This window comes from Heterocephalus glaber, unplaced genomic scaffold (genome assembly GCF_053883595.1).
Source record: "Heterocephalus glaber isolate CG9 unplaced genomic scaffold, H.glaber_assembly_v1.0 deba00001553, whole genome shotgun sequence".
Classification (NCBI taxonomy): domain Eukaryota; kingdom Metazoa; phylum Chordata; class Mammalia; order Rodentia; family Bathyergidae; genus Heterocephalus; species Heterocephalus glaber.
In genome coordinates, this window is record NW_028258344.1 from 27,891,447 (window position 1) to 27,917,742 (window position 26,296).

The 26,296-nt window shown below is 35.1% G+C and overlaps 1 protein-coding gene across 13 annotated transcripts in view; it reads left to right on the forward strand.

Moving 5' to 3' along the window:
* Nucleotides 1-26,296, forward strand: part of Ralyl (RALY RNA binding protein like) — a 733,271-nt gene that overhangs the window by 89,058 nt on the left and 617,917 nt on the right. The window lies entirely within an intron of this gene.

The following is a 26,296-nucleotide window of genomic DNA, read 5'->3' on the forward strand; positions in this document are numbered from 1 at the left end:
TCATTTAGAAATAGCCCCACTATAATATTTAAAAGCTCCATTTGATCTTTTTGTTTCCTGAATCAAAAAACTGACATGGCTCCCTGACATTTATAGGCTTCTCTGTGAGGTTACTTTCAAAGTATTTTGAAACCTAGTTTGAACTTCCATTTATTATGCCTCATATCTCATTATATTTCTACCGAAGTCATTTTAACCACCCAAAGTGGCTGATTCAAGTCCCCTAAATAATGCCTGTTTGTATTTTGTCCTTGTGATTTAGCCCATTTCAACCCTTTACCTACAGTATACTTAATCCCTGGCACCTTTTGTGTATTCAAACCCTTACTTCCCTTGTTTATTGTCTTCCAAATTAGGAAATGCTTTACATTCTGTATAGCCCTCCTGTTCTTCAGATAACAATGAAAATTAAATGTTAGAATGCCAAGAGAATAAAATCAATGGTTTTTACTTTTCCTTTCTTCACTCTCATAGGTGATTTCAAGTAATATTTGGAGTTTTGCAATATTGCTTTCCTCTTTAGTTTTGAAGGAGGAAATCTACAATTATCAAAGTATCCTAGACTTCAAAATTAGGTCAGACAGATCAAACTAGACTTCTGGCAAGGGGTGTTTGACCCTTTGTTTTTCATTACTGTTCCTGGACAGAGATTGAGAGTTCCTGGTGAAATCAAATTACAATCTCAGTAGGTAAATGCCAATTTTTTCAATTGATGTGAGAAAGAAAGTGATACCTATCTCCTTGATCAGTATTGAGGGACTTACATTGAGAGAGAGGAGACACACAGCCCTTAAGCAACAGATGTGCTCATTACTCAAGCACAGAGCAGATCCACAGGAATCTTACAGGAACGGGCAGTGTGATCTTGCTGGGCATTCCTGCTTGAAGAACATGATCACAGTCTACTCTTATTATTTTTCACATAAGATAAATTGTTTCGCAGTGATCTATTAATTTTAGGACTCATTTACTTCTTAACAGTCCGTCACAGTAGCCATTTTGTATTTTAAATATTTGATCCTCAGTGTCTATGAATTCCTAATTTCTGAACTCTTCAAGCCTGTAATATGTAAACATGCATTAGCAGTTAATCATGAAATGGCTGATCAGTTATTGCCTTACTGCCTTTCACTTTTATTGGAGTTGTATATTGTGTTTGAATTACTACCCATTTTTACTACATCTTCTTAACCAAAGTGTAAATTCCTTGGAGGGAGGTGGTCACTGCTCTTTATTTTTTCATGTGTTCACAATTTTACCCCTTGGAACTTTCAAATAATATATCTGAGCATTTATTATGAGTCAAGCATTCTTCTGGACACACACACATTTTGCCTATGTGAGATTCTTTTTTATCCTTTTTGGAATGCCTCTTAAAAACATCTCTTAGCAAGGAAACTATACTCCTTCAGCAGACCCAGAGAATTGTAGCAAATCCAATCAACCAAACAAATCACAAACCAAAAACAGCCATTTCTCAAATGTTCACAGACATGTTTGCTCAGGATGAAGAATAACTCACATGTTCCTGATTGCACCAACATAATTCAAAACTTAGGTTCAACAAGACAGAGGTATGTTCATCATAGTTCATATAACTCCATCATTGCAAATAAAATCAGTACAGTGAGATTCTAAGAACTTTCATATCTAGATTTACTATCGGACAGTCAAGGCCGTACTTACTGTTGATTTTATTTTTGCCCAGTGTTTGCTGTCATTACTATCAGTGTTACTAATGTCAAGTTTGCTCCATTTTTTCAAGTCATTAAAGATAATTGTTAATAATCAGAAGAGCTTCAATTGAGGAATAGAGGAAAACAACTTGAAGGGTCCCTGAGAGTAACATAAACAATTTGTGGCTGTTGTAGGAGTAATTTTGTGAGACAGGAAGCTATCAAAAGTAGATTACATCTTTTTAAGCAAGTGCTTTAGGAGGTTGGAACTCTGAGAGACAGTCAAACAGTGCGTGGTTCTTCAAACAGAGGTAGTCATCAACCAGTGACCACATTTCATATATGTACAGGACTATTCTGAGTGTCATTAGTTGTCTTCTACCCTTTTCATTTATTTGTACCTGCATACTTAAAACTTATAATATACTCCATGACAGTTACCAATCCTAAAAGCAATTTACAACCCAGTATACAATGTGTAGGCTCAGATACTACTGCTTTTCAGGGAATGATTGGGGTAAACTTGGTTGAAAGTAAAACAAAATAAAATTCCAACAAAATCCAGTAAAATAAAGTAATAAATATTAATAAGAGAAATTAATATTTTCTGTAGTTTTATTATCTTTTAGTTTATTCCCTTTCTATGCTTGCTTCATTAAACCATACCAGTGTTCCTTTTACAAATTAAACAGGAATATCTGAAATATAGAACAGCGAGAGTATTCAGTAGTAATTGTAAATAGAAAGGCAGAACAGAGATGTCTTATTTAGAGAATGACTTTTCTGCACAAATAAAAAAAAACCTCATTTAAATGAATGTATGTGAGTTCTTTGCAGGCAAGGGAAACATTGTTTAGAAGAGAAGAGAAAAAAAGCTTGAATGTTATACAGTAATCTGCTAACATACAGTAAAATTAAGGACATTTAAAAAATCATGACATTCTCACTAATAAATATAAATGAATTAAATGAAATAGTGCTAAGTAGTACTGAGCACAAATGGTGAATTCACACCACATTTACGGATGTAATAAAATGTTAATGTTGCTTTTCTTAGGTGATATGAATTTATAATTCGCTCTTAGTTCTTTGAAGAACAAGATCTCTTATTTTACGTTATGTAATTAATATGGGAAAGAATAGGTCTACTGCAGAGTGAGACTAGAGATATACTGGTGAATAAAGACAAATTAAAAACTAATTAATATGAAACTTATGGACTGGTGTCTACTTATGCCATGATACATTTAATGCTTTAGTAAGCAAGTGCATTATTCAACAAAATCTTAGTGGGAGTGATTGGCAGATGTGGGCATGCAGGTCCCCTATCATGAATACAGATGGAGTGAGAGGAAACTTATATTCATTATTTATGATCATATCGTATAAAATGTATTATTTTTATCTGATTTAAACTTTTGTTTGGGGTATATGTTATTTCAGTTTCAGTACTGTTTTCTAATTTAAGTTCTCTAGGAATTAAACACATGCTATTACAGACAGGAAAATACTATCCAGTTAAATTAATAGTTCATACTGATTAGCAATGCCTGTTTAATATCAGACTTACTCCCAGCAATATATTTAATGTATAATAATTCTAATTACTATTTTAAAGAAAGACCAACTCTATTTTGATCCAATACTATATTCAGCCCCTTATATTTCTCTTTTTATAAATATTTTCTAGGAGAAATAGGTACATTTAATGGACTCTGGGTTATAGAAAAAATTCCAAATGTGTTGTAAGCAAATTCATTTGAAGAAAATAATAATATAGACGTTTAACTGAAGCACATTTTCTTGATTTTTGGTATTTTACATTATAGCAGAAATCTTTACCTTTATCATTCCCCAAACTTTTTATGTATAAATAAAAGCAAATAAGCTAGTTTTTAATGTAATTTTATTAAATGCATCAGGTATAGTGAAAATCACTTTATTATTTATATTGAATAACAGTAGTGTTGTGGGTAAAGACTGGTGTCTTAGACCATTCATGTGAGCAACGTAATTCTGACAACACTGAGTGTGCACCCATGAGGGGCTGATTCACGAGGGCCAGGTCATAAAAAGTCATAAAAGCAGACTGACTGTCTTTTATGCTTGTATGTATGTGAAGACCTCCTTTAAGAGGATGGGAATGTAAGAACTGGTCACACTCTGGGAAGGAAGAAGTAGCACAAAAGAGGTGGTGATATTGGAATTCCCACAACACCAAACTTAGGACACGCTGTTTGAAAAGTTTTTATAATATACACAAGGTAAAGGCAAATACAGACTTGAATAGAGATTATTATATATTTGAAAACAAAGATTTTTTTTTTTTTTTTTTTTTTTTTGGTTCCGGGGATCAAACTCAGTTCCTTGAGCTTGCGCAGCAGGCAGGGGAACCACTGAGCTAGATCCTCGGCCCAAAACAGAAACAAAGATCTTAAAAAATAATTGTTCAGGAAAGAAAGGAGAGAATATTAACAATGAAGCGCTGTGAAGAAATTTTGCTGTTTGTTTTAAAGGATGCAACGTTAGGGAACTTTGGCTGGAGAGTTCATCTGAGTACTGGACATGAAGTTCGCACGCGTGTGTGTTAGTATGTGCACATCTGTGTATAATTTTCACCTGCGTTCTAGAAAATATTAAATTGCACTACTACTAGTTTAACAGTGACAATAACCAATATTAATGTCTCATTACACTTTTTATACTTAATTATTAGTATTGAAAAGGGGAAGTAAAAATTTCCACATTTCTTAAAATTTGACACATAGGGAAGTAAACATACAAAAAATTCAAATTAATTTTTACTGCCTACATCCAAGAAATTAATGAGTGAATTAACATGTCATGAGATATCAGTGTGGACACAAATCATCCCAGTCTTACAGTTAAACTCAAACTCTGCCATAAGTTCACAGTGTAATTAGGGCTATTATCTCTCTTTCATTACAGCTTCTTTACTCAATTTGAAAGGTTAAATAGATTTTTTTCTTGTAATGTCATAAGAACATAAGTTTTGCTATTGATATACTAGGATTATAGTTAAGCAAAATATATATATATATATATGATCCAGAAATAAAATTAATAATATAAAAATCTTACTTGCAGAAACATCAAAAACATGTGAATTTAAGAACTAAAATTATGAATTTCTTCAAATGTTGAAAGGAATCCTTGTAATCTAAGCAAAGATATTTTAGTCTGACAAAAATACTAAAAAACTAAAAATCATGAATATAACTTATCAAAATTAAATATTTGCTCTTCTTAAATATTTGCTCTTCAAAGTAAAAAGACAAGGTTGAGAATGGAAGAACATACTTACAGAAAACATATTTGATAAAAATATTGCACTCCAAAATATATGAAGAAATGTTACAACTAAAAAGACAACCCAATTAAAAATACAAAAATACTTGAATAGATGCAATAAAGAATGCAAATAGCATAAAAGCATCCAAAAGACATTTTGATATCAGTCATCAGGGGATTCTCAAACCCACAATAAGTATACATATATTAAAGCCTACAGTAATAGGTAACATCAAATACCATGTATGGGTAACCATATGGAAAAACTAGGACACTGTTGGTGGTAATGTAAATCTTATATCACTTTAGAAAACAGTTTTGTAATTTCTTACCATTTTACCCAGTTTTACATTCCTAACTATCAAAACAAGAGAAATGAAAATACGTGTCTACACAAAAACTTGCATGTAAGTGGAATAACCCTAAATGGCCATCAATATAGCCACAAAGCCATACAAATGAAATATTACCTGGCAATAGATAATACAAATGAATTGATCCTGATCTATGCAAAAACATAAATAGATGCCAAAGATATTGTGCTAAATAAAAATCTTAGACACAAAAGACTACTTTTGTGTCATTTTGCTTATATTGAAGTTCTAGAAAAGCCAGCGTTGTGGTGGAGACAGAAAGTAGATCTGCCTGGGGCTTAATATGGAAGTGCAGGAACATTATAAATGAGTACAAAACAATTTTGGTGGTTATTAAAAATTTTAAACAGTTTTGTGATGGTTTCACAACTATATAAATGTACTAAAGTTGAGTTATATATTGCATGAATTTTATGGTAGTAAATTAATTCAGTAGAGTTGCTAGAAATTATTAGCTTACCCCAAAATGAGATTTTAAGGGTAGTTTAGTGGAAAAAATGCATGTGCATTCAATTAAAAGGGAGAAATCGAAGACAAGAGTCCATCTGAAGAGAAAACTAGCAGACCGCTACTATTCGTGAGATTTCAGACAGTGGTATTCATTAGTTTGGTAAATTTGCCATGATGGGTCATGTAGTTGAGAAAGTTAATTTTGTCAACAAAATGAAAAATACTATTTTCCATTGGTCTGGAATATATATTCTTTATTCTTTAATAAGCCCCAGCAGAGAAGACAACTGATGATGATAAACATGCCCTTTCACATAAAAGTTCAAGTCTAGTAACTGTTAACTACTTTGTCAAAAGTTCAAGCTTCACTAGATAATAAATATTAAATAATCTTGCTTTATTTTCCAGTCACAGTACTAGGGAAAGTCCAAAAGTAGTACAGGTTAAACTTTTTTAATACCACAACTCATTTAGCACTTGTTATTTCCTTGTCCTCAGGAATTCTTTTAAAATACTTTTCCATCTCACCCTTGTCTGTTTATGAGGAGGCAAGGACCAAGTCACTAGGATCTTATTTATACCAGGCCTAGTTCTGAAGCCTTTGTATGAACTTTCCAAAAGTATACCCAATGTCTGCTGTTTTCAACTTTACTTCTCAGTTAGCTTAAATGCAAAATGGAGATAACAGCTTTCTTTCTTTCAAAAAAATATTGTGAAGTTCAAAGGGCACAAGTTAAAAGAAAGTGCTTTTTGAAATGCAAAAATAAAGAGTGAAGTGTAATTCACTGAAGATAGAGGACAATCACATTTGCTGAGCCTCATTATGTCCCACAAAGGTGCCTTACACATGCTGTAACAGTTCACTTTCCCCAAAGTGCAATTTATTATATAACAATTTGAGGCTCAAAGATAGTAGAATCATGTCCATAGTCACATTAGCTAATAAGCTGTCGAGCTGGTGTTCAAAGTCAGTCTCCAAAGCTCATCTTTTTTCCATGACACCATACATCACCAACAAAGAAGCAAAAAGCAAAACAGCGGGTTACCAATGGACTCTTTCAACTTCTAAGGCTATGATACATAAATAAATAATATGCATAGATGGTAAAAGCATACTTTTTATGTTTTAAAGACAAAAATATAATGATGAAAGCAATATGATTTTATGTGCCATTAAGTGTAGGCTAGTACACCACGAGGTGAATGATACACCTCTTAAAGTTTGTTCACCAAAGTAAACCTACATTTTGTCTTATAGAACCAAATGCAAAGTCAGTCTCGAGGCTACTGACTCCTGGTTATCTCATTTTAAGCATGATGTCTTAAAGAACTTACCAACAAGTTAGAAATACTGTTTAGATATTTTCACTGATTATATTGGAACAGGACAGGAATATCTTCTGAGGTTAACTTACCAATTGTGTCTTGACTAGGGATCTAGCTCTGTGGTGAACTTTGTGCTTAGAATGTATAAGGCCCTGGATTCAATTCCCAGTACAGCCCTCCCCGAACCCCACACAACTGAGGCTTCCTCTTGGGTGCCCTCTCTGGATCTCTTCCTTACTTGTTCTGAAGGAAGCCAGCTGCCATCCTGTGAGCTACCCTATGGAAAAGCCCATGTGACAAGTATGTGGCCAAAAGCTGCCACAGAGAATATGGCCCCCAAATTAAATCTTTCATTTGTAAAAACTGTGAGATAATAAATATTTGGGTGGTTTAAGGTACTAAGCTTTGTTTAGATAGTAATAGAAAACATAAAAAGCAATATATTTGCCCTCAGACTCTAAAACATTACAATCAACATATTAATATTCAGTGCCTAAAATTCAAATCCATAATAGAACTAGGCTAAAAAATTGCTAGAATGAAGGGAATCAATCTAGTAAATATATATATAAATATATAAACATATATACCTATCTCTATATATCTATATCTACAGCTATACTCATACCTCCAAATATACTCTATTTATAGCTTCACTCTGAGGTGAATGGTTGGTATGAAAAAGACCATCCCTATTGTAGAATAAACAAGTATTGTATCCTGATACCAGTAAATATCAACTTCATGTACTTAATTGCAATAGTTATGAGTCTGTGTTTATCAAGCAATTTTCACATTATAGTGTATGTACCGTTCATATAGGCTGACAATCTTTACTTGTCAGTTGCTATTTTCTAAAATTTATCAGTTCATTTTCATTATGATTTATAAATAAACTTGTCACTTCACTATGTTGTTTATAGTAGTAAATATATGTATAATATTAATGTAACAATAATATATTTAAATAATATCTCCCTTTCTCCTCACCCCCTTCAAAAGCTTTCAGTAACTTCTTATTTTACTTTGAACCTGTAGCTGAATTCTACCATGATGTAGCCCTAGCCTGCTTTTCCTACTTCTTAATCTGTTCTCTCTGTGCCCAGTGTTTCAGCCTTGGTTCTCTGAGCTTGCCAAGACTTTTGTAGCCTAATGAATTTGCATATACTACCCTACTCTCTCTCCTTCACATTACCCCCATCTTCTTCTCTGTCATGCCTTTTTTATGACATATATACTCTTGAGAGGTCCTAGGAATTTTATCTAAGTGGCCCCTTCTGTTATACTTGATCACTGTATCTATGGGATATATGCCATAGCACAATATAGCACTGAAAAAAATTTCACTTCTGTGTATGTGTGTATATGTGTGTGTACAGGCCTTACCTCTTTTGTTCCCTGATACATAATCCAGTCCTTGGTAATATGGGTGACACAGAGTAATAATTGCTAAAGTATATTTGCGCAAATTACTAAGTAAATCAATAGTATTATTTTTCTCTTTTTTTTACCCTAAATTGTCATTAATTTAAAACTGTGAGCCCTCTGATTTACTGATGATGAAAACGCAGGAGTGACTTACTGAAAATAAAAACGGAGGAATAAGTAGAGGTTGGAGATAGCTTATAACCTAGAAGCTATTTTTCAACTGCACAAAGATCCAGCTAAAATTTTGCAAAGTCTTGCTTATTTGTTTTGCCATTTTTGTTGAGGTTTTGGAATTGATCGAAGAAGAATAAATATTTTAACGGATTTTAGGGGATTATTCTTACCATCCAAGTAAGAGGTAATATAAGTGAGGTCAGTAATATCTGGTGAATGTATATGTGTCACCCAGTCTTTATGGGCTAGACCACATGCACAATGGAAAATATAAGATGCCCTTTTTTTGGTGTGTTTTGGCTTGCAAAATTGAGATTAACTAAGAAAACCACTGGAACTTGATAGAATGGAGCAGAGTGTTTAAGTGTGAAATGTGCACTTGAGTTTTGGTTGGTATAGAAATAGGAACCACAGATCTCTGTTTTTAATGACATCAAAATAAGATAATTTACAAAGAAATATAGTGAACAGTGATTAGAAATACAGTGATATTCTGGCTTCTCCATTTTAGAGAAAAAAGTTTAGAGAAGGTATTGGTAAAGAGTTTGCATTACAAAAAATAGCATAACAATGATAAAATTTGAGTTATACAAGAAAGAGTTAATCTGAGCTTGCTATTGGGTACTCTGACTGGGTACTGAGAACCTGTTGCTTTTTCTCTTGACTGTAGTCAAGTCTTGTTGAAAAAAATCATATACTTAAACGTCCAGCTTATTTTTTTTTCCTGCTCTGCTTGTCATCATCCTTCCAAGAGGAGTCATAGAAGGAAAAAGTGAAAGATCTCTCTTACTAATAAAAGACGGTCTCAGGAGGAGAAAAGCAATTTTTCCTGATCCCTCTTTGTTCATGGGATGCTGGTTTGGGGATATGATCCTCAAGAGGCAGTATCTATGTTGTAACTATCTTGTAATTTACATGAGAAAGAAATTCCAACATGATGTTGTAATTATGTAAAAGAGACTAGGTCTTTATCACTGAGTGAACTCTAGAACTAACCATCATTTTAGTGATGGAAAGTATCACTTGATTTCATTTGGGCTACAGTTGCAGTACTTGGAATTTGTATTATTGGCAGACAAAAGCATTTCTTTCACATTTCTTTCTTATAGTATCAACCAGTAAGCTGGGTTTACATAGAGGTAGGCCTGGCAGCATGTCTAAGGGAATAAAAATTTTCCTACAGGCAGAGGCTGTAGCAAATACGATATTACAGTCTCATAACCAGTGAAATGGTGGATGCCCAGAAGTGAATACTGTATATATTCTGATGGAATCATAACGGGTATGGGCTACATGACTAAATAGAGCATTACTCCAAGTCAGTTAAAATCCCAAAAAGAGATTGCAAGACAGCAAATTTAAAAATTCAGTTGGGGGCTGGGGATTTAGTCAGTGGTTCTGCTGCCTGCCTTGCAAGGGCAAGGTCCTGAGTTTGATCCCCAGCACCAAAAAAGAAAAAACAATTCAGTTGGATCAGGGTATTATCCACAGGCACTGTAATTGTTTGGGTTCAGCTTGACATGACTGTAACCATGTTGAAATGTAACTACCCTACTTAGGTTTCCCGGAATAGTTTCCCAGAAAGCTATAATAGATAAAACCACTAGAGTCATATATGGCGCTTTACAACAATATCTTGGTTTCTAGGAGCACATGACTGTTAGATACTATCTTAAGATATACCAGGTGGATTCCAGGTAAATGAAGACATTTTTGTCCAAACTTATAAGAATGTTCTTTCATACTGAAATCGCATAGATACAACTGATCTTGCTGCTGCCCAGGACCGTGCTCCTGTCATTAAGTCACCCGATAAATTGTGCTCTGTGTAGTTTTAGATCTGTCTCTCTTTCTTTGGTCTCATGTCACCATGAGAATTTTATGTCTTCATGAACTAGGACTGGGTTGTAATTTTGTTGTAAAGGTTAAAGAATAAAAAATCAAATAGGTGAAGATAGTTGACAAAGTAGACTAAGGGATTATTCCTGTATTTTAATAAATTATAGCAAAAGAAAATATTGCAATGAGAAGTAATCTCATTCAATAAGAGACTATCTTCACTTTCCCCAGATTACCAGGTGTGAAAATATCTTATTTAGTAGTACTTATTTTCTTTCAATTTTCCTTTATGTAAAAGGTTAGTTATTCTCAAAAAGTCAAGCAGTAATGCAGAAAATTGCTCTGTTTGAATGATTGTGTTTTTTTTTTTTTAGCTTCTGAAGTCATCTGTAGTTCAGTGTGAGAGAAATGCATGATGTTAGGCTATATAAAATTCATTTTTATTCTCTTATAATAGTGACATTGGTATTTTGTTAAACTACTGCATTTCAAGATAAATAATGAAATGTTTTTATTCTAAGGCAAATCATTTAGAAATACTTAAGAACTAGCTATGTAGCTTTCATTTTTTTCCTATTTAAAAATGTTTTTATTGTTGTATAACACGATTGTTCAAGGAGAGCTCTGCAGGAATACAGAGTAATTTTCAATGCAAGGATTTATAAGACCATTAGCAATACTTTAACCTTACAATAGTGAGGCTAGGCATCTCCTGGAGATTTTTGGATTAAAGGAGCTCATGAAGTCACTAAATGAAAAGAGGAATGGGTTAAAACCCATTTAGTAAAGACCCTAGAGATATCCAGTAATGGGTAAAGATGGTTAGGGGCAAGCACTTTCTTCATAACTGGTATTTTTTCCATTATCTTAAAATATCTCCTTTGAATTACATTAATTGTAGTGAAGGATGTAATAATGTGGAAACCTAAAATTAGTGTCATTTCCAATGTGAGAAGCATATTCAACACAAGGTCTGCTTGAGTGTCCATATTTAAATTGAAACATTCAAGTGAATTCCATTTCTCTATGGAAGGAAATATTAAACACAAAAGAATGAAAGGATGGGAAAGAACAAACGAAACCAGTGTAGCTATATATGTTGGAAAGGTAAGGCTTAATAAAGTCATCAGCTTTTTTCATTTAGATGTATTAATGTATTCTTCATGAGAATCTTGATAGTTTTCTAGCTCCCAATATTGCTCTATCTTGTACCTCTTAAAAGCTAGAAACTTTCGTCCAACATATAATACCTATAATAACGATAGTGGTACCTTACAAAGCTAGGATCTAAAAACTTATTACTAGAGTTTGAAAACTTAAAACATCATTTCATGTTAAATTTTATGTTATGTATTTTTTTTTACCATGAGATTTAAAACGGCAGGATACTGACGTTTTAACTGCTTCCTGCTGACCTGGAAAGTGGTAAAATTTAATCTTAATGGATCTCTTGAGATAGGAACTGCTATAAGACCAAAGGTAAAGCCATGTTGGACCTTGGGTGTTCCCTCTTGCATTTGAGAACAGGAACTACAGTTGGTAAGGGTCTGCAGGGCATTGTAATGTGCCTAATCCCCTATCTACCCACAGTTAAATGAATTAATAGTTTGTCCCTAACATAACTTACAGGTGTCTGTAAATATGGTAAAGAAGGAAAGAGCTGGGGAAAGAACTTAAGGGATTCAGAGGCTACTGCATTCTGGGACCTTTCACAAGTCTCTCAGCCATCACCTGGACCATTCTGTCTCAACGTTCTGATTTTAGTTCAAATGTCATCTCCTCAGAAAGGCTTTGCCTGCTCAAAAGGAGCCCTTCCTCCTCACCCCCATGACTTCCTATAATATTAGTCTGCTTGATTGACTCTGTAGCACATAGTATTATTAGAAGTTAGACTTTTTATTTGTATGCTAAATACTTGTTTGTCTCCACTGAGTAGACCCAGAAACTCCTGATAACTAAGAATGTACTGGTTTTGTTCCTTGCTTAACTTTTGTGTCCTCACTTGAGATATAGTAAGAACTCAATAAATATTCATAGAATAAAAAGAAAACAAAACATCATTTAGTGTATATTTTCTAGACTAGAAAACAGGTCTTGTGATATGAGAGCTGTCATTAATGTTGCATAAAGGACTAATTGTTAGATGATAATTGTTACTAAGATCTACATGTTCTTTCATTTTTTAAGATACTAAACCTGACTGTAACATATCAGTGGGAGAAGGGTAATAGATGCTACAAAGTATGGAAAGAGGAGCTGGAGTGCTGGGTTACAGGGTACAATTCAAAATAAGGTTATTGCTGAGAATGACATTTGATAAAAGCCTGAAGATGAGAGAATGAATTATATAGATCTTGAGAAGAAAGTTCTAACCCCAAGGAATAGCAAGTGTGAAATTCTGGGTTTAAGAGGATGTTTAATTTGTTGGAGAAATGGTCAAAAGTTTAATGTCACTAATGAAGAATAAGCAGTGGAAGCCATCATAAGAAATGTGTTCACAGAGAATGATACAAGCAATTGAAGTCATTAGTTTGGATTTTACTTTTTACCTAATGAGAGTGGAAGTCACTAGAAGGTTATGAGTAGAAGAGTAACCTGATTTGACCTATATTGTTCAAAGGACACCTGGATGCCGTGTTGCTGTAGGCTGCAATGAAACCACAGAGGAGGCTATTGCCATAGAAAACATGATAAATTATGGTGGCAACGAGTGGTAACTAATTATCAAATTCTAGAGATATAATATATTGACAGTTTCACTGGTGGGGTTTGCTGATGTTTGAACTTACGTTCTGTGAAAAACAGTGAAATCAAGGATGATTTGAATTGTTTTAACTTACATAATAGAAAGGGAGGAGACATCACCAGTGAGCACAGCTATGTGTTTTTCTTTGGCCATGTTTGATTAGGTGAAAGCAGAAACAAAGTGTGATAAGAATTAGACATAACCAACATTGACCTTTTGTCATGTGAGTATAGTAAAGCAAAAGTAGTGTTAGGGAGGAGAGTGTATAAGCTGAAGACTGATTATTATAATGACCAGACAATTGAACCCGGATAAGTAAAAAAGGTGAAACTTTGACATGGGTAAGTGTGGATGTGGGAAGGTAGAGATATAACATCATGGAAAAGAAGAGGTGAGATGAGAAGTCACTGGTCATATCTGATTACATGAGATTACAAAGAGGAGATTCGAGGAATAATGAAAGAAATAGTTTGGAAGTAGTAAAGAGAAACAGTCCATAGTCTCAAGTGCTATGAAAGAGGAGAAAAAAGCTTAATAGATGCATTATCCTCAGGGGATAGAGAAGGTTAAAAAGATGGGAATATTTATTTATTTATTTATTTATTTATTTATTTATTTATTTATTGGTACTGGGGATTGAACTCGGGTCCTTGTGCTTTCGAGGCAAGCGGCGGAACCACTGAGCTAAATCTCTGGTCAGATAGGAATATTTAAAAGGGACATAAAGTTTTGCTGATAATTTATCATAAATTCTAGACAACTTAGTAGTTTTAGGAATTGGATAATGGGGGAGGTGAAATCAATTAGGGAGATATAGAGAGCTATAAAGAGTTTTGTTGGGTTTGAGAGATAAAAGTTTAGATCCTGGGTTTTCATGATGATGGCTGTATGTTTGATCCTTGTATCATCTGATTCTGTGAATGCTGAGATAAAATCATGTTACTATGAAATCTCAGTTATCACAGAATTGTGCAAAGCAAGGACTGAAGTAAAAGTAGTAAGATTATTCTGGTTCCAATGAGTAAAAGAATCCCATAGGTTGAGTCTTAAAGTGTAACTCAGTTCACTGTTCACGTAAAAGTAGAGGATTGATCATTGAGGGACATATCCAAGTGGCTGAGAGTATTAGTTTCAGTAGGGCTTTTACAATTTTTTGCATAAGAGAGTTTAAAAAGAGTCAGGCCACACCTCAGGCATCCAGGCATCTCTATTATAAAATACTCTTCAAGCTGATTCCAGTGGGCAGCCAAGCATGAGAGCCACTGTGATACAGTATCTCTTAATCCTATGATATTCAAATCACTGGAAGCATCTGCCATGTCATCATTGCTGATTTTCTTTTCTTCAGCTGTTAGCTGCTCAAACTGTCACAGGGACTCATTTTTCAATGGCTTAGCCTGTTATATAAATAGTTACAGAATGTCACATTCATCAATTACAAGGAATTCTGCATCTGTGATAGATTTGTGATGCCACTTTGTACTCCTTTTCACATTTCATTTCTATTGTGTATTACTGTTCTATTGCATGTCATTACCCTATTGGAAACCACAATTAAATAATAAAGATATTGATACAAGAATGGCAAAAGATGCAGAATATTTTAGTTTTACAATTTCTTTGCTTTTCTTCCTAAAACTTTATGTATGGAGATTTGTAAAAGAAAAGAATTTTTCTGTGATGTATATTATTTGCTTAATGGTTTTTTTTTTGTATTAAATTCTTTTATTGGTACATTGTAGGTATACAACACAATTACATTTCTCATTGGGAATTTTACCTTTATATAATGCATCTTGGTTCTTATTTTTTCCCCATTCCTAGCCCTCCCTTCACGCTCTCCACCCTTCCCTATTTACAAAGACTTTGTTTCCATTTTTTCCATTTCTCATCATTTTTTCCTTTCCCTTCTTTCCTTTCCCCTGTGCCTCCCACTACCCCTACCCCTTTGGACCTTTTATTCCTATTTTACATTATTGATTATTCATTCTAATAGTTGGTACATTTTAGGTATACAATATAATGACATTCATCATTGGAAATTTGCACCTTTACACAGTCTCTCTTGGTTCTTCTTTTTCACCCTTGCCCAGCCCTCCCTTCAACCCCTCCAGCCCTCCCTATTTACAAAAATTTTGTTCCTATTTTTCCATTTTGTCATATTAATCCCATTCCCTTCTATCCTTGCCCCTAGCCCTCCCGCTTCCTTCCCCTTTGCCCCTTTTCTTCCTATTTCACATTACCTATTATACATTTAGTCCTTATTTACACTTTCAGTTTCTCACACCAGAGAAACTATTTGGTATTTACACATGTGTGTCCTATTTATTTCACTTAAGAGTGTTGCCTCAATGTGCATCCACTTAGCTATAAATGTCTTGAATTTCTCATTTTTTATAGCTGAGTAGTACTCCACTTTATAAAAAACCACATTTTCTTTATCCAGTCTCCAGTTGATGGGCATTTGGGCTGTTTCCAAGTTTTAGCTATTACAAACTGCGCTGCTATGAACATGGGTGCACCTATATCACTGTGGTATGATTCTTTTAATTCTTTGGGGAAGATCCCCAGCAGTGGAATAGCGGGGTCAAATGGGATTTCTGGTCCTAGTTCTTTGAGGTATCTCCATACTGATTTCCACAGTGGTTGCACCAGTCTGCACTCCCACCAGCAGTGGAGCAGGGTTCCTCTTTCCCCACAGCCCCACCAGCATTTGTTATTGGTTGATTTCATGATAGCAGCCATTCTTTCTGGAGTGAAGTGGAATCTCAGCATTGTTTTCATTTGCATCTCTCGAATGACCAGTGATGTTGAACATTTTTTCATGTATTTATTTGCTATTTCTACTTCTTTGTCTGAGAAATGTCTGTTCATTTCAGATGTCCATTTTTGGATTGGGTCTTTAAATTTGGGAGGTCTGATCTTTTTAAGTTCTTTATAGATTCGAGATAGTAGACCTTTGTCTGAGGAAGAGCAGGTGAAGATTTTTTCCCACATTGTGGATTTTCTCTTCACACTGCTGGTGGTTTCTCTTGCTGTGCAGAAGACCCTTGAAGACATCGGTGTAGGAAAAGATTTTATGAACAAAACCTCAGTTGCCCGTGAACTAGCACAAACAATCAACAAATGGGATCTCTTCTTATTAAAAAGCTTAATGGTATTTTTAACACTTATGTATATAATTGGTATCATTGAACATTTAAAAGTTTTCTTACTGCAGCCAGTCCATCAGTGAGTGTGTGCTGATCCACGGGAGCAGCTGTATGGCCCAGACTGGTGAGGCTACAGGAGGATCCCAGCCAGGGATCCACCCTGACATCAGAGGTTCAGGTACACCACCCCAGGCCAGGAGCCTGCCCAGAGAGGAGCTACACTGGCACACGGGCTCCTGCCAGAGGCCCACCATTCCATCCCTACGTGCAGGCAGATCCCAGGGAGCAGCTGTGTGGCCTGGACCAGTGAGGCTGCAGGTAGATCCCAGCCTGGGGTCTGTCCCAACCCCAGAGGCTCCTGCACACCCACCCAACCCAAAGACCCGCCCAGAAAGGGGCTGCATAGACACATGGGCTTCAGCCCGAGGCTTGCCATACCATTGTCCACAGCCAGGGACCTGCCTGGAGAAGAGCTGTACAGGCACACAAGTAATCCCCAGAGGCTTGCCCTGATACCATTGATAAGTGGAGACACTACCCAAAGCCTGTGCAGACAACAGAAACTGGGATGCACAGCCCCAAACGAAAGGCCCTCCTAGACAATAGCTACATAGGGGCCACAGTGAGAGGCACACCTAGATACCATCCCAAGTGTGCTCAGGCCCCAGCCAGAAGCCCGCCCAGATGACAGGTCAGCTCAGGGATCTAGGCCACCACTCTGAACCCAGGAATTGGTGTACTGGTGAGCAGGAGAGTAAAGGCTGCTCTGTGGCTTGCTGAGAATTCAAGACCACTGGGTGAGCAAAAAGTTGCCTCAACAAAGACACAGCAGGCTGCATCTGTTGAAATGAGAAGACACGTAAATAAGTTCCAAACCAGACTTCTAGATCACCTAAGGAAACCCAAGAGGGCAAGAAGATGGAAGAATCTGATACTCAACCACCTGGACTCCCTGAAATGGCAACGAAAGCAGACCTGGAAAAAATGAAATCAGAAATAATTTCTCAGATAACAGCAGATATTGGACCTGTAGTACTGGGCATGAGTAATAAATCTAGAGTCAACACAGAGAATAAAATAGAGGAGCTGAGGAACATGATGGAATCCCAACATAGGAAACAAATTGAATCCATAAAACATTCAAACAGATTTCCAGGAGATTAAAAAAATTCCATTGAAAGTTTATACAGCAGAATGACCCAATGCAAGGATAGAAATTCAGATATAGAAGACAGGATTGCAATTAGTGACCAGGAAAAGAAAACTTTCTTAAAAATCATAAGGGACCACAAGACATCAATCCAGCAGCTGCTAGACAATGCAAAGAAGAATAACATCAGAGTGATTGGAGTCAAGGAATAAACAGGAGAGAGTGCAGATGACATAAAAAAGCTGTTCACAGAAGTAATGGCAGAGAACTTCCCAAACAGGGGAAAAGAACTTGACATAGAAATAAGTGAGGCATATAGGACTTCAGCTAGCTTTGATCAAAAAAAATCTGAAGTTAGAGAAAAGAAACAAATCATATACAATGGAAAGCCCATCAGGATCACAAGAGACTTCTTAATACAAACCCATAAGGCAAGAAGAGCATGGACAGATGTATTTCAAGCCCTAAAGGAAAACAGCCTCCAACCCGGATTGATGTACCCTGCAAAGCTATCTTTCAAAATTGATGGAGAAATAAGATACTTTCATGACAAAGAGCACCTTTGGAACTTCACGCATAACAAACCAGCACTCCAAAAAATTTTAGACAATATCCTAGGAAAAGACAACAAGGATCACAACCCCAGGAAGCTTAGCGGAATGAATCCATCAGGCACAACAAGAAACTAAACACAAAGGGGGCAAATCCAACAAAAAGAAAAAGTCCTGACAAGGATAAGTCAATATGTATCAGTTATAACCATCAATGTTAATGGTCTCAATTCACCAATCAAAAGAAATAGACTGGGCAGAATGGGTCAAAAAGCAACATCCAACAATATGCTGCATATAAGAAACACACTTAATTCAAAAAGAAACTCATAGACTGAAAGTTAAAGGGTGTAAAACAATACTCCATGCAACAAGAACCCGAAAAAAAGTAGGAGTAGCTATCCTCTTTGCAGAGCAAGTGGATTTCAAACCAACACGGATTAAGAGAGACAAAGAAGGACACTGCCGCCTTGTAAAGGGTACAATCCAAGAAGAAGAGATGACAGTCATTAATATATGTGCAACAAAAACTTGTGTGCCCAACTATATAAAACAAATACAGACATGAAAAATCATATAAGCACTAATACAGTAGTAGTGAGGGACCTGTATACCCCACTGTCACAAATACATCAACTAGACAAAAAATAATGAAATGCTAGAACTCAATCAAACTCTTGAAGAAATGAACTTAACAAATGTTTACAGAGTCTTCCACCCCCAAATCAGAATACACATACTTTTCAGCTGCACATGGGTTGTTCTCTAAAATAGAGCACATAATCACTCATAGAATATGTTTAAATAAGTGCAAAGGATTTGAAGTTATCCCCTGTATACTGACAGACTATATTTCGATGAAATTGGAGATCAATAGCAAAAAAAAATACCACAAAAATTTCATAAACAAATGGAAAGTGTACAACACGCTGAATAGCCAATGGGTCACAGAGGAAATTAAAGAAGAAATCAGACAGTTCCTGCAGTTAAATGGCAATGCCAATACAACATATTGGAATCTATGGGACATAATGAAAGAAGTCTTACAAGGGAAATTCATAGCACTGAATACTCATATTAGGAAAACAGAGCAAACCCAAATACACAACCTGATGCTGAACCTCAAACTTCTAGAGATAGAAGAGCAAGACAAACCTAAAGCTCGTACAAGGGAGGACATTGCAATGATTAGGGCAGAAATCAATTCATTGGAGAGTAAGAGAACAATACAATAAATCAATGAAGCCAAAAGTTGGTTCTTTGAAAGAACAAACAAAATTGACAAACCCTTAGTCAACCTTATACAAAAAAAGAAAGAAAAGGCCCAAATCCATGCAATTAGGAATGAAAAGGGTGAAATTACAATGGACCCAGCAGAAATCCAGAGGATCATCAGTACCTACTTTGAGAACCTATACGCAAATAAGATGGAAAATACAGAAGAAATGGACAGATTCTTAGATACGTGTGAATTACCAAAGTTGACCAAAGATGACCTAAGAATTCTAAATGACCCAATATCAATCAATGAAATTGAAAATGTAATTAAAAACTTACCAACTAAGAAAAGCCTGGGTCTTGATGGCTTCACTGCTGAATTCTACAAGACAGTTTGAGAGGAACTACTGCCACTACTGTTTAAACTCTTCAGTGAAATTGAAAGGGAAGCAATACTCCTGAATTCATTCCTGGAAGCAAGCATCACCTTGATTCCCAAAGCCGGGAAAGACCCAACTGAAAAAGAAAACTAGGCCAATCTTACTAATGAACATAGATGCAAAAATCCTTAATAAGATACTGGTATATAGAATGTAGAAGATCATCACCTGACCACACCCTGACCAAGTGGGATTCATCCCAGGGAAGCAGGGAAGGTTCAACATATGCAATTCAGTTAATATAATATACTATATCAATCAAGCCAAGGACAAAAACCATATGATCATCTCGCTAGATGCAGAAAAAACATTCCACAAAATCTAACATGCATTTGTGATAAATGCCCTAAAAAAATTGGAATAGTCTCTACCTCAATCTGATAAATGCCATCTATGAAAAACGAACAGCCAATATAGTAAATGGTCATAAACTGAAATCCTTCATAATAAAATCAGGAACAAGACAAAGATGTCCACTCTCACCACTCTTGTTCAATATAGTTTTGGAAACAGCCACAGCAATTAGACATCAGAAAGAAAGAAATTGAATAAAAAGAGGAAAAGAAGAAGTCATGCTGTCATTATTTGAAGATGACATGATGCTGTATATAGAAGACCCCAAGAACTCCACCAAAAGTCTTCCAGACTAATAACCAAATTCAGTAAAGTAGCTGGATACAAGGTCAACACACAAAAATGAATAGCTTTCCTCTACACGAATGACAGACTCACTGAGCGAGAAATAGGACAAACAATTCCTTTCGTAATAGCATCCAAAAAACTGAAGTACCTAGGAATTAACCTAGCAAAAGAAATCAAAGACCTCTTCTCTGAAAACTATAGCACTTGTAAAAGAGAGATTGAAGATGGTATCAGAAAATGGAAAGACATCCCTTGCTCCTGGGTAGGAAAAATCAACATAGTGAAAATGGCCATACTTCTAAAACTGCTATATAGATTCAATGCAATCCCAATTGAAATTCCAGCAGCATACTTCACAGACCTTGAGAAAACAATCCAAAAATTCATTTGGAACAAGAAGAGACCTAGAATAGCAAAAACAATTCTAGGCAACCGAGACATGGCAGTGGGAATCACAACCCCAAACTTGAAACTATACTACAAAGTTACTGTGATTATAAACAGCATGGTACTGGCAAAGAAAGAGACCTGAGGACCAGTGGAACAGACTAGAAGATGCAGAAACAACTCCAGACACACTCAGCCACCTCTTCTTTGATAAAGAAGTCAAATACCCTCATTGGAGGAAAGATAGCCTCTTTCATAAATGGTGCTGGAAAAATTGGTTTTCAACTTGCCAAAGACTAAAACTATATCGCTCACCGTGCACTAAACTAAAATAAAAATAGTTTACAGATCCAAACATTAAAACAGAAATGCTGTACTGGGTGGAACAGAGGTTAGGTAGAACTCTTGAAGACGTTGGTGTAGGAAAAGATTTTTTGAACAAAACCTCAGTTGCCTGAGAACTAGCACAAACAATCAACAAGTGGGATCTCTTCTTATTAAAAAAAAGCTTCTGCACAGCAAGAGAAACCACCAACAGTGTGAAGAGACAACCCACAATGTGGGAAAAAATTTTTACCTGCTGTTCCTCAGACAAAGGTCTACTATCTAGAATCTATAAAGAACTTAAAAAAACTCAGACCTCCTAAATTTAAAGACCCAATCCAAAAATGGGCATCTGAAATGAACAGACATTTCTCAAAGAATTAGAGCAAATAAACATACGAAAAAATGTTCAACATCACTGGTCATTTGAGAGATGCAAATGAAAACAGTGCTGAGATTCCACCTCATCCCAGAAAGAATGGCTCCTATTGTGAAATCAACCAATAACCAATGCTGTTGGGCCTGTGGCGCAAGAGGAACCCTACTCCACTGCTGGTGGGAGTGTAGACTGGTGCAACCACTGTGGAAATCAGTATGGAGATACCTCAAAGAACTAGGACTGGAAGTCCCATTTGACTCAGCTATTCCCCTGCTGGGTATCTTCCCCAAAGAATTAAAAAAATCATACCACAGTGCACCCATATGTGCACCCGTGTTCATAGCAGCACAATTTGCGATAGCTACAACTTGGAAACAACCCAGTTGCCCATCAACTGGAGACTGGATAAAGAAAACGTGTTTTTATTTTTTTATAAAATGCAGTATTACCCATCCATAAAGCTCAAGAAACTGGAGAGATTTATAGCTAAATGGATGCACATTGAGGCTATACTCTTAAGTGAAATAGGACAGATGTGTAAATACTGAATAATTTAGTGTGAGAAACAAAGTGTAAATAAGGAGTAAAAGGTATAATAGATAATGTGAAATAGGAAGAAAAGGTGCAAAGGGGAAGGGGAAGTGGGAGGGGTAGGGTAAAGGAAAGAAGGGAATGGAATTAATATGAGAAAATGGAAAAATGGAAACAAAGTCTTTGTAAGAGAGGGATGGAGGGTTTGAAGGGAGGGCAGGAGAAGGCAGAAAATATAAGAACCAAGATAGATTATGTCAAGGTGCAATTTTCCAATAATTACTGTCATATTTTATACCTTAAATGTACCAATATAATTAATAAAAAATAAAAGGTTTTTTACTATCAAAGTGTTTTAATCAGTGAAATGATAGACACCTTTTTTTTTTTGCTCTCAAAGCAAAGTTTTACTTGACAAGATTTAACAGATAAAGAAAAGTTTATTTAATGTTACTCCAATAAGAGAGAGAAAGAACAGTCTGAATTGAACTCTCCTGAAACAGAGGACAGGAGAACATTTAAGTGCTGGGATGAGAGAAAGATCAGAGCCCTTCAGGCTTTGCTAATTGACTTTATCCCATTTCCAAAAACATTTTCCTTTTAACTTTGGGACAAGTCATAGTTTTATAATTTTCTCCATCCAGCAGAAGCTGAGCTCCTACTCTAGTAGAAACTGGGCGATAGTGGTACTGTTTATTTTTGAAAGAGGTGTTTTCTGGGTCCTTGAGAAAGACAGTCTTGGGTTATAAAATTGGCAAGCTTTTAAAAAGATTTACATCTTAAAGGGCAAAGAAAAAATTTACTGTTGCTAGTTTCCTTAGTAAATGCACTAAGAAAAGTGAGATCAGGGCCTTCAGTCAGGAAGATGTATGGATGTAGCTTAGTCAAGCTGAGACCATGGGAAGTCACTTTTGTTAATACACATTTCTCATTGTTTCTTTACAAAGAAATGTGAATTGCTTTGTAGTGTGAGAGTGTTTTAAAAATAGTTGATTCAAATTGGAAAATTACCTTCCAAATATTGTTTTTAAAAAATTTATACTTGTACAAGCAAACTCTGAGGGTTTCCATTTTCTTATGTGTGAGTTAATTCTGGATTAAGAGATCATTTCCACCTTTTGTTTTTATTTAGACCAATTTGTAAGTGACAAATGGAATACCACACCTTCAATTGCCAATGTGATTAAACTTTAAAAATATTTATTACCCATTTATATTTCCCCTTTTGGGAATTACCATTTTATGAAGGTTAAGTTTTTTTTCTTGTATACGGTTCCTATTATTTTTATATAAATGTTCAATGTTAGGTTCAGAAAGGGAAGAAATTTCATGTAAGGTACTGACAGCAAAACTTTATGCCATTTTCCTGAAAATTATCCCTGAAAATTTTATGCCATTTTCCACCAAATTCCTTAATTTCGAACAACTGGAGTAAAAGAATGTGAATCTAGTATGAGAATATTTCCTTATTTTTAGCTTTAGTTAGAACAGAAATGCTGCAGTGGTTTTGGTTAAATATTAGACACTGATGTTTCTCTTGCTAAAGGAAAATTACTCCTTGTTGTGGGGAGAAAAAGAGAGTAAAATATGTTACAAGATACATGTGATGATAGTCTCACAACTATAGGAAGCAAGCATACTTTCCTCCATGAGCTGCCACTCTCCTTCCCAATGCAGCACAATAGATTCATGATCTTACATGTTCTAACTTGCTGTGTTGAATCTTCTTGGTTTTAATACTTCTATAGTTCTCTTGTTGACATGGTTTGGCCTTTGAAGAGCCTCCATCTTTGCATGTTTATTACACTTTGAAAGCTTCCATTTTTCTGAGAGAGAACCATACATTACTGCAGAAAAGTAGTGTATTGAAATGAGCTACTTATGTGAGCCCAGCATAGAAAACAATAATAAATTGAATACTAGAACAATATTATATTATTATTAGAATATTATTCTTACTATTTGATGTATTCTACATCTTTTTCTTTTCTATATGTATTATTTTTATATCCTGTCTCTTTTCACATAATGAAGGTATTGGTTGCCTACTATAAAACAGACACTGTTCTATTGGGATAAAGTGCTGAAATAATGCTCAGACTTAATAGAGGAAACAGTGATGCAAGAATATAATTTCACTGCTGTGTATTGAAAGAAGCCTCAGAATAGTTGTAAATTTTATGAAATGAGGAAGGGGCGAGAAGAGAACTAAGATTTATTGAGTGTTGTATTGCTAAGCCCTGAGATAAGACCAATGTCATTTAAATAAGGAACATTATTGACTGAAAGACTTGTGAGAAACATTATTTTATATTTAATTTTTTCCCCTCAAAGTTTACCATAGGATCCAGCAGATAGTAGGTATTGTATCAGTTTTGATTGAATTGAAATGGACAGAAATTAAGAAAGCAAGGAATGTTTTAGCTGGTCTTAGAAAATGTGTAGAACACATGGGCTTTTCTTTATCTTCTAAATTACTCTATGCAGTATGTAAGTCTTTGTAATTTTATGGGTACCAGAAATATCAGTGAAGTTATTGGAACACTGATTTTAAATCATACCTAAGAACTAAAACTGGCATTTTAATGACTGGTTAATAACCTAACCTTATTGCTGATAACAATTAAAAGTAAAATATTAAACATATTAGTTATGACAATTTTCTTATTGTAGAAATAGGTGTCCAGTTTCAAGAGCACCTATTTTTTAAAAAATTTTTGAACAGTAATTAACTTTATTGAAATGAGAAAGTGATTTCACTTGAGAACTGGAAAGTGGCAAGGGTACTAGAAAGTAGTAAATTAATAGTCTGGTGTGTAGCCTACAAAGTAACTACACTGAAGAGGTTCACCGATGTAGACACTGACCTTGCCCTGTCCAGAAGTCTTGCCTCAACTCAGCTGGAAAAGATAACCAGTGTGGCTGGATTGCCGAAGGGTTGGGATCTACATAGACATGTTTCAGAGGGTAACACTACTGCTAATATACTGTCTCCAAATACATGAATTGTGACTTTCCTAAAACCCTACAGAAGAGAAAATTAACCCTTAGGTTGAATGAATAGTTGCAAAACAGACCCGAGCTTCCAATTATTGATCCAGTGAGTCATTTTCACTTTGTTTTGATGCTTGTAGTTCTGATGTGGGCATCAATCTGTCTGTGAATAATCCATTCCTGCAAGTCAGACATTCTATGGAGGAATACCAGTCAGGAGCCATTTTTTTTGAGTAGGGGTCATGCTGTGTTCAGACTGGCCTCAAACTCCTGGGAGAACACTTACTAGAAAGAGGAAGATGTCCTTTGAAAAAATCATTTTGATCTTGAGTTAAAAACTAATAAAATGACACTATACCCTCGTAAAGTTTCAGGAGATCAAATTAAGAATACATTATTATTTTTTTCTGAGGAGGTTTTGGTTAGTTGAGAGACTGTCTCACAATTGCAATATTTCAAATCCAAGAAGGTAAATAAAATAAAATTTTCATGATAGGTATATATAATCTACATATGTGATATTGTATATGCATTATAAATAAACATGCAGAATATATGTATATTTGGATCCTGTGTAAATACATTAATATATTCTTTATAGTTTGCAATATGATCTATCCCTAAATCATTATTCTGTTATGCAATAAAATATTACAAATGCATGTTATTTTCCTCATATTGCTTCATTAAAATTTGAATTTCACAAATGTTTCTTAACAGCATAGGATTATTAATTCAAAATGTACAAGTAAAACTCCAGTCCTCAAACTCCAGTGAAATAGCTTTTCATATAGTTCTCTTTTATATTGTGTTTCTGTCTTTTGAAGATTGGAAGGGAGTGGAGAAGGCAAGAAGGGAAAAGACTAATACTGATTGTCTTTATTAATTAACATTTTTATGAGTACAGTTACATATTGGTGTATCATTTCAATACTATCTGCCTGAGTGTTCCCAAAATCTTTGGCTTTTTGAGATTATTATTTCATTATCTGTAAGTTAAATTTATGTTCATTTCCATCCCAAATGTTATAAAAATCCAGCCTTATCTCCACACTATTTATAGAAATAATTCAGAGCTGTGTTTCCTCTAATCATCCCCTTGGCCTGATAGCGTGTTTCTACTGAATTCTTAGTCTTCTGGTATTTTTTTCTATATTTTCTGCTGATAATTCTTTTTGTATTTTTTTCTTTGATTCTTCAAAT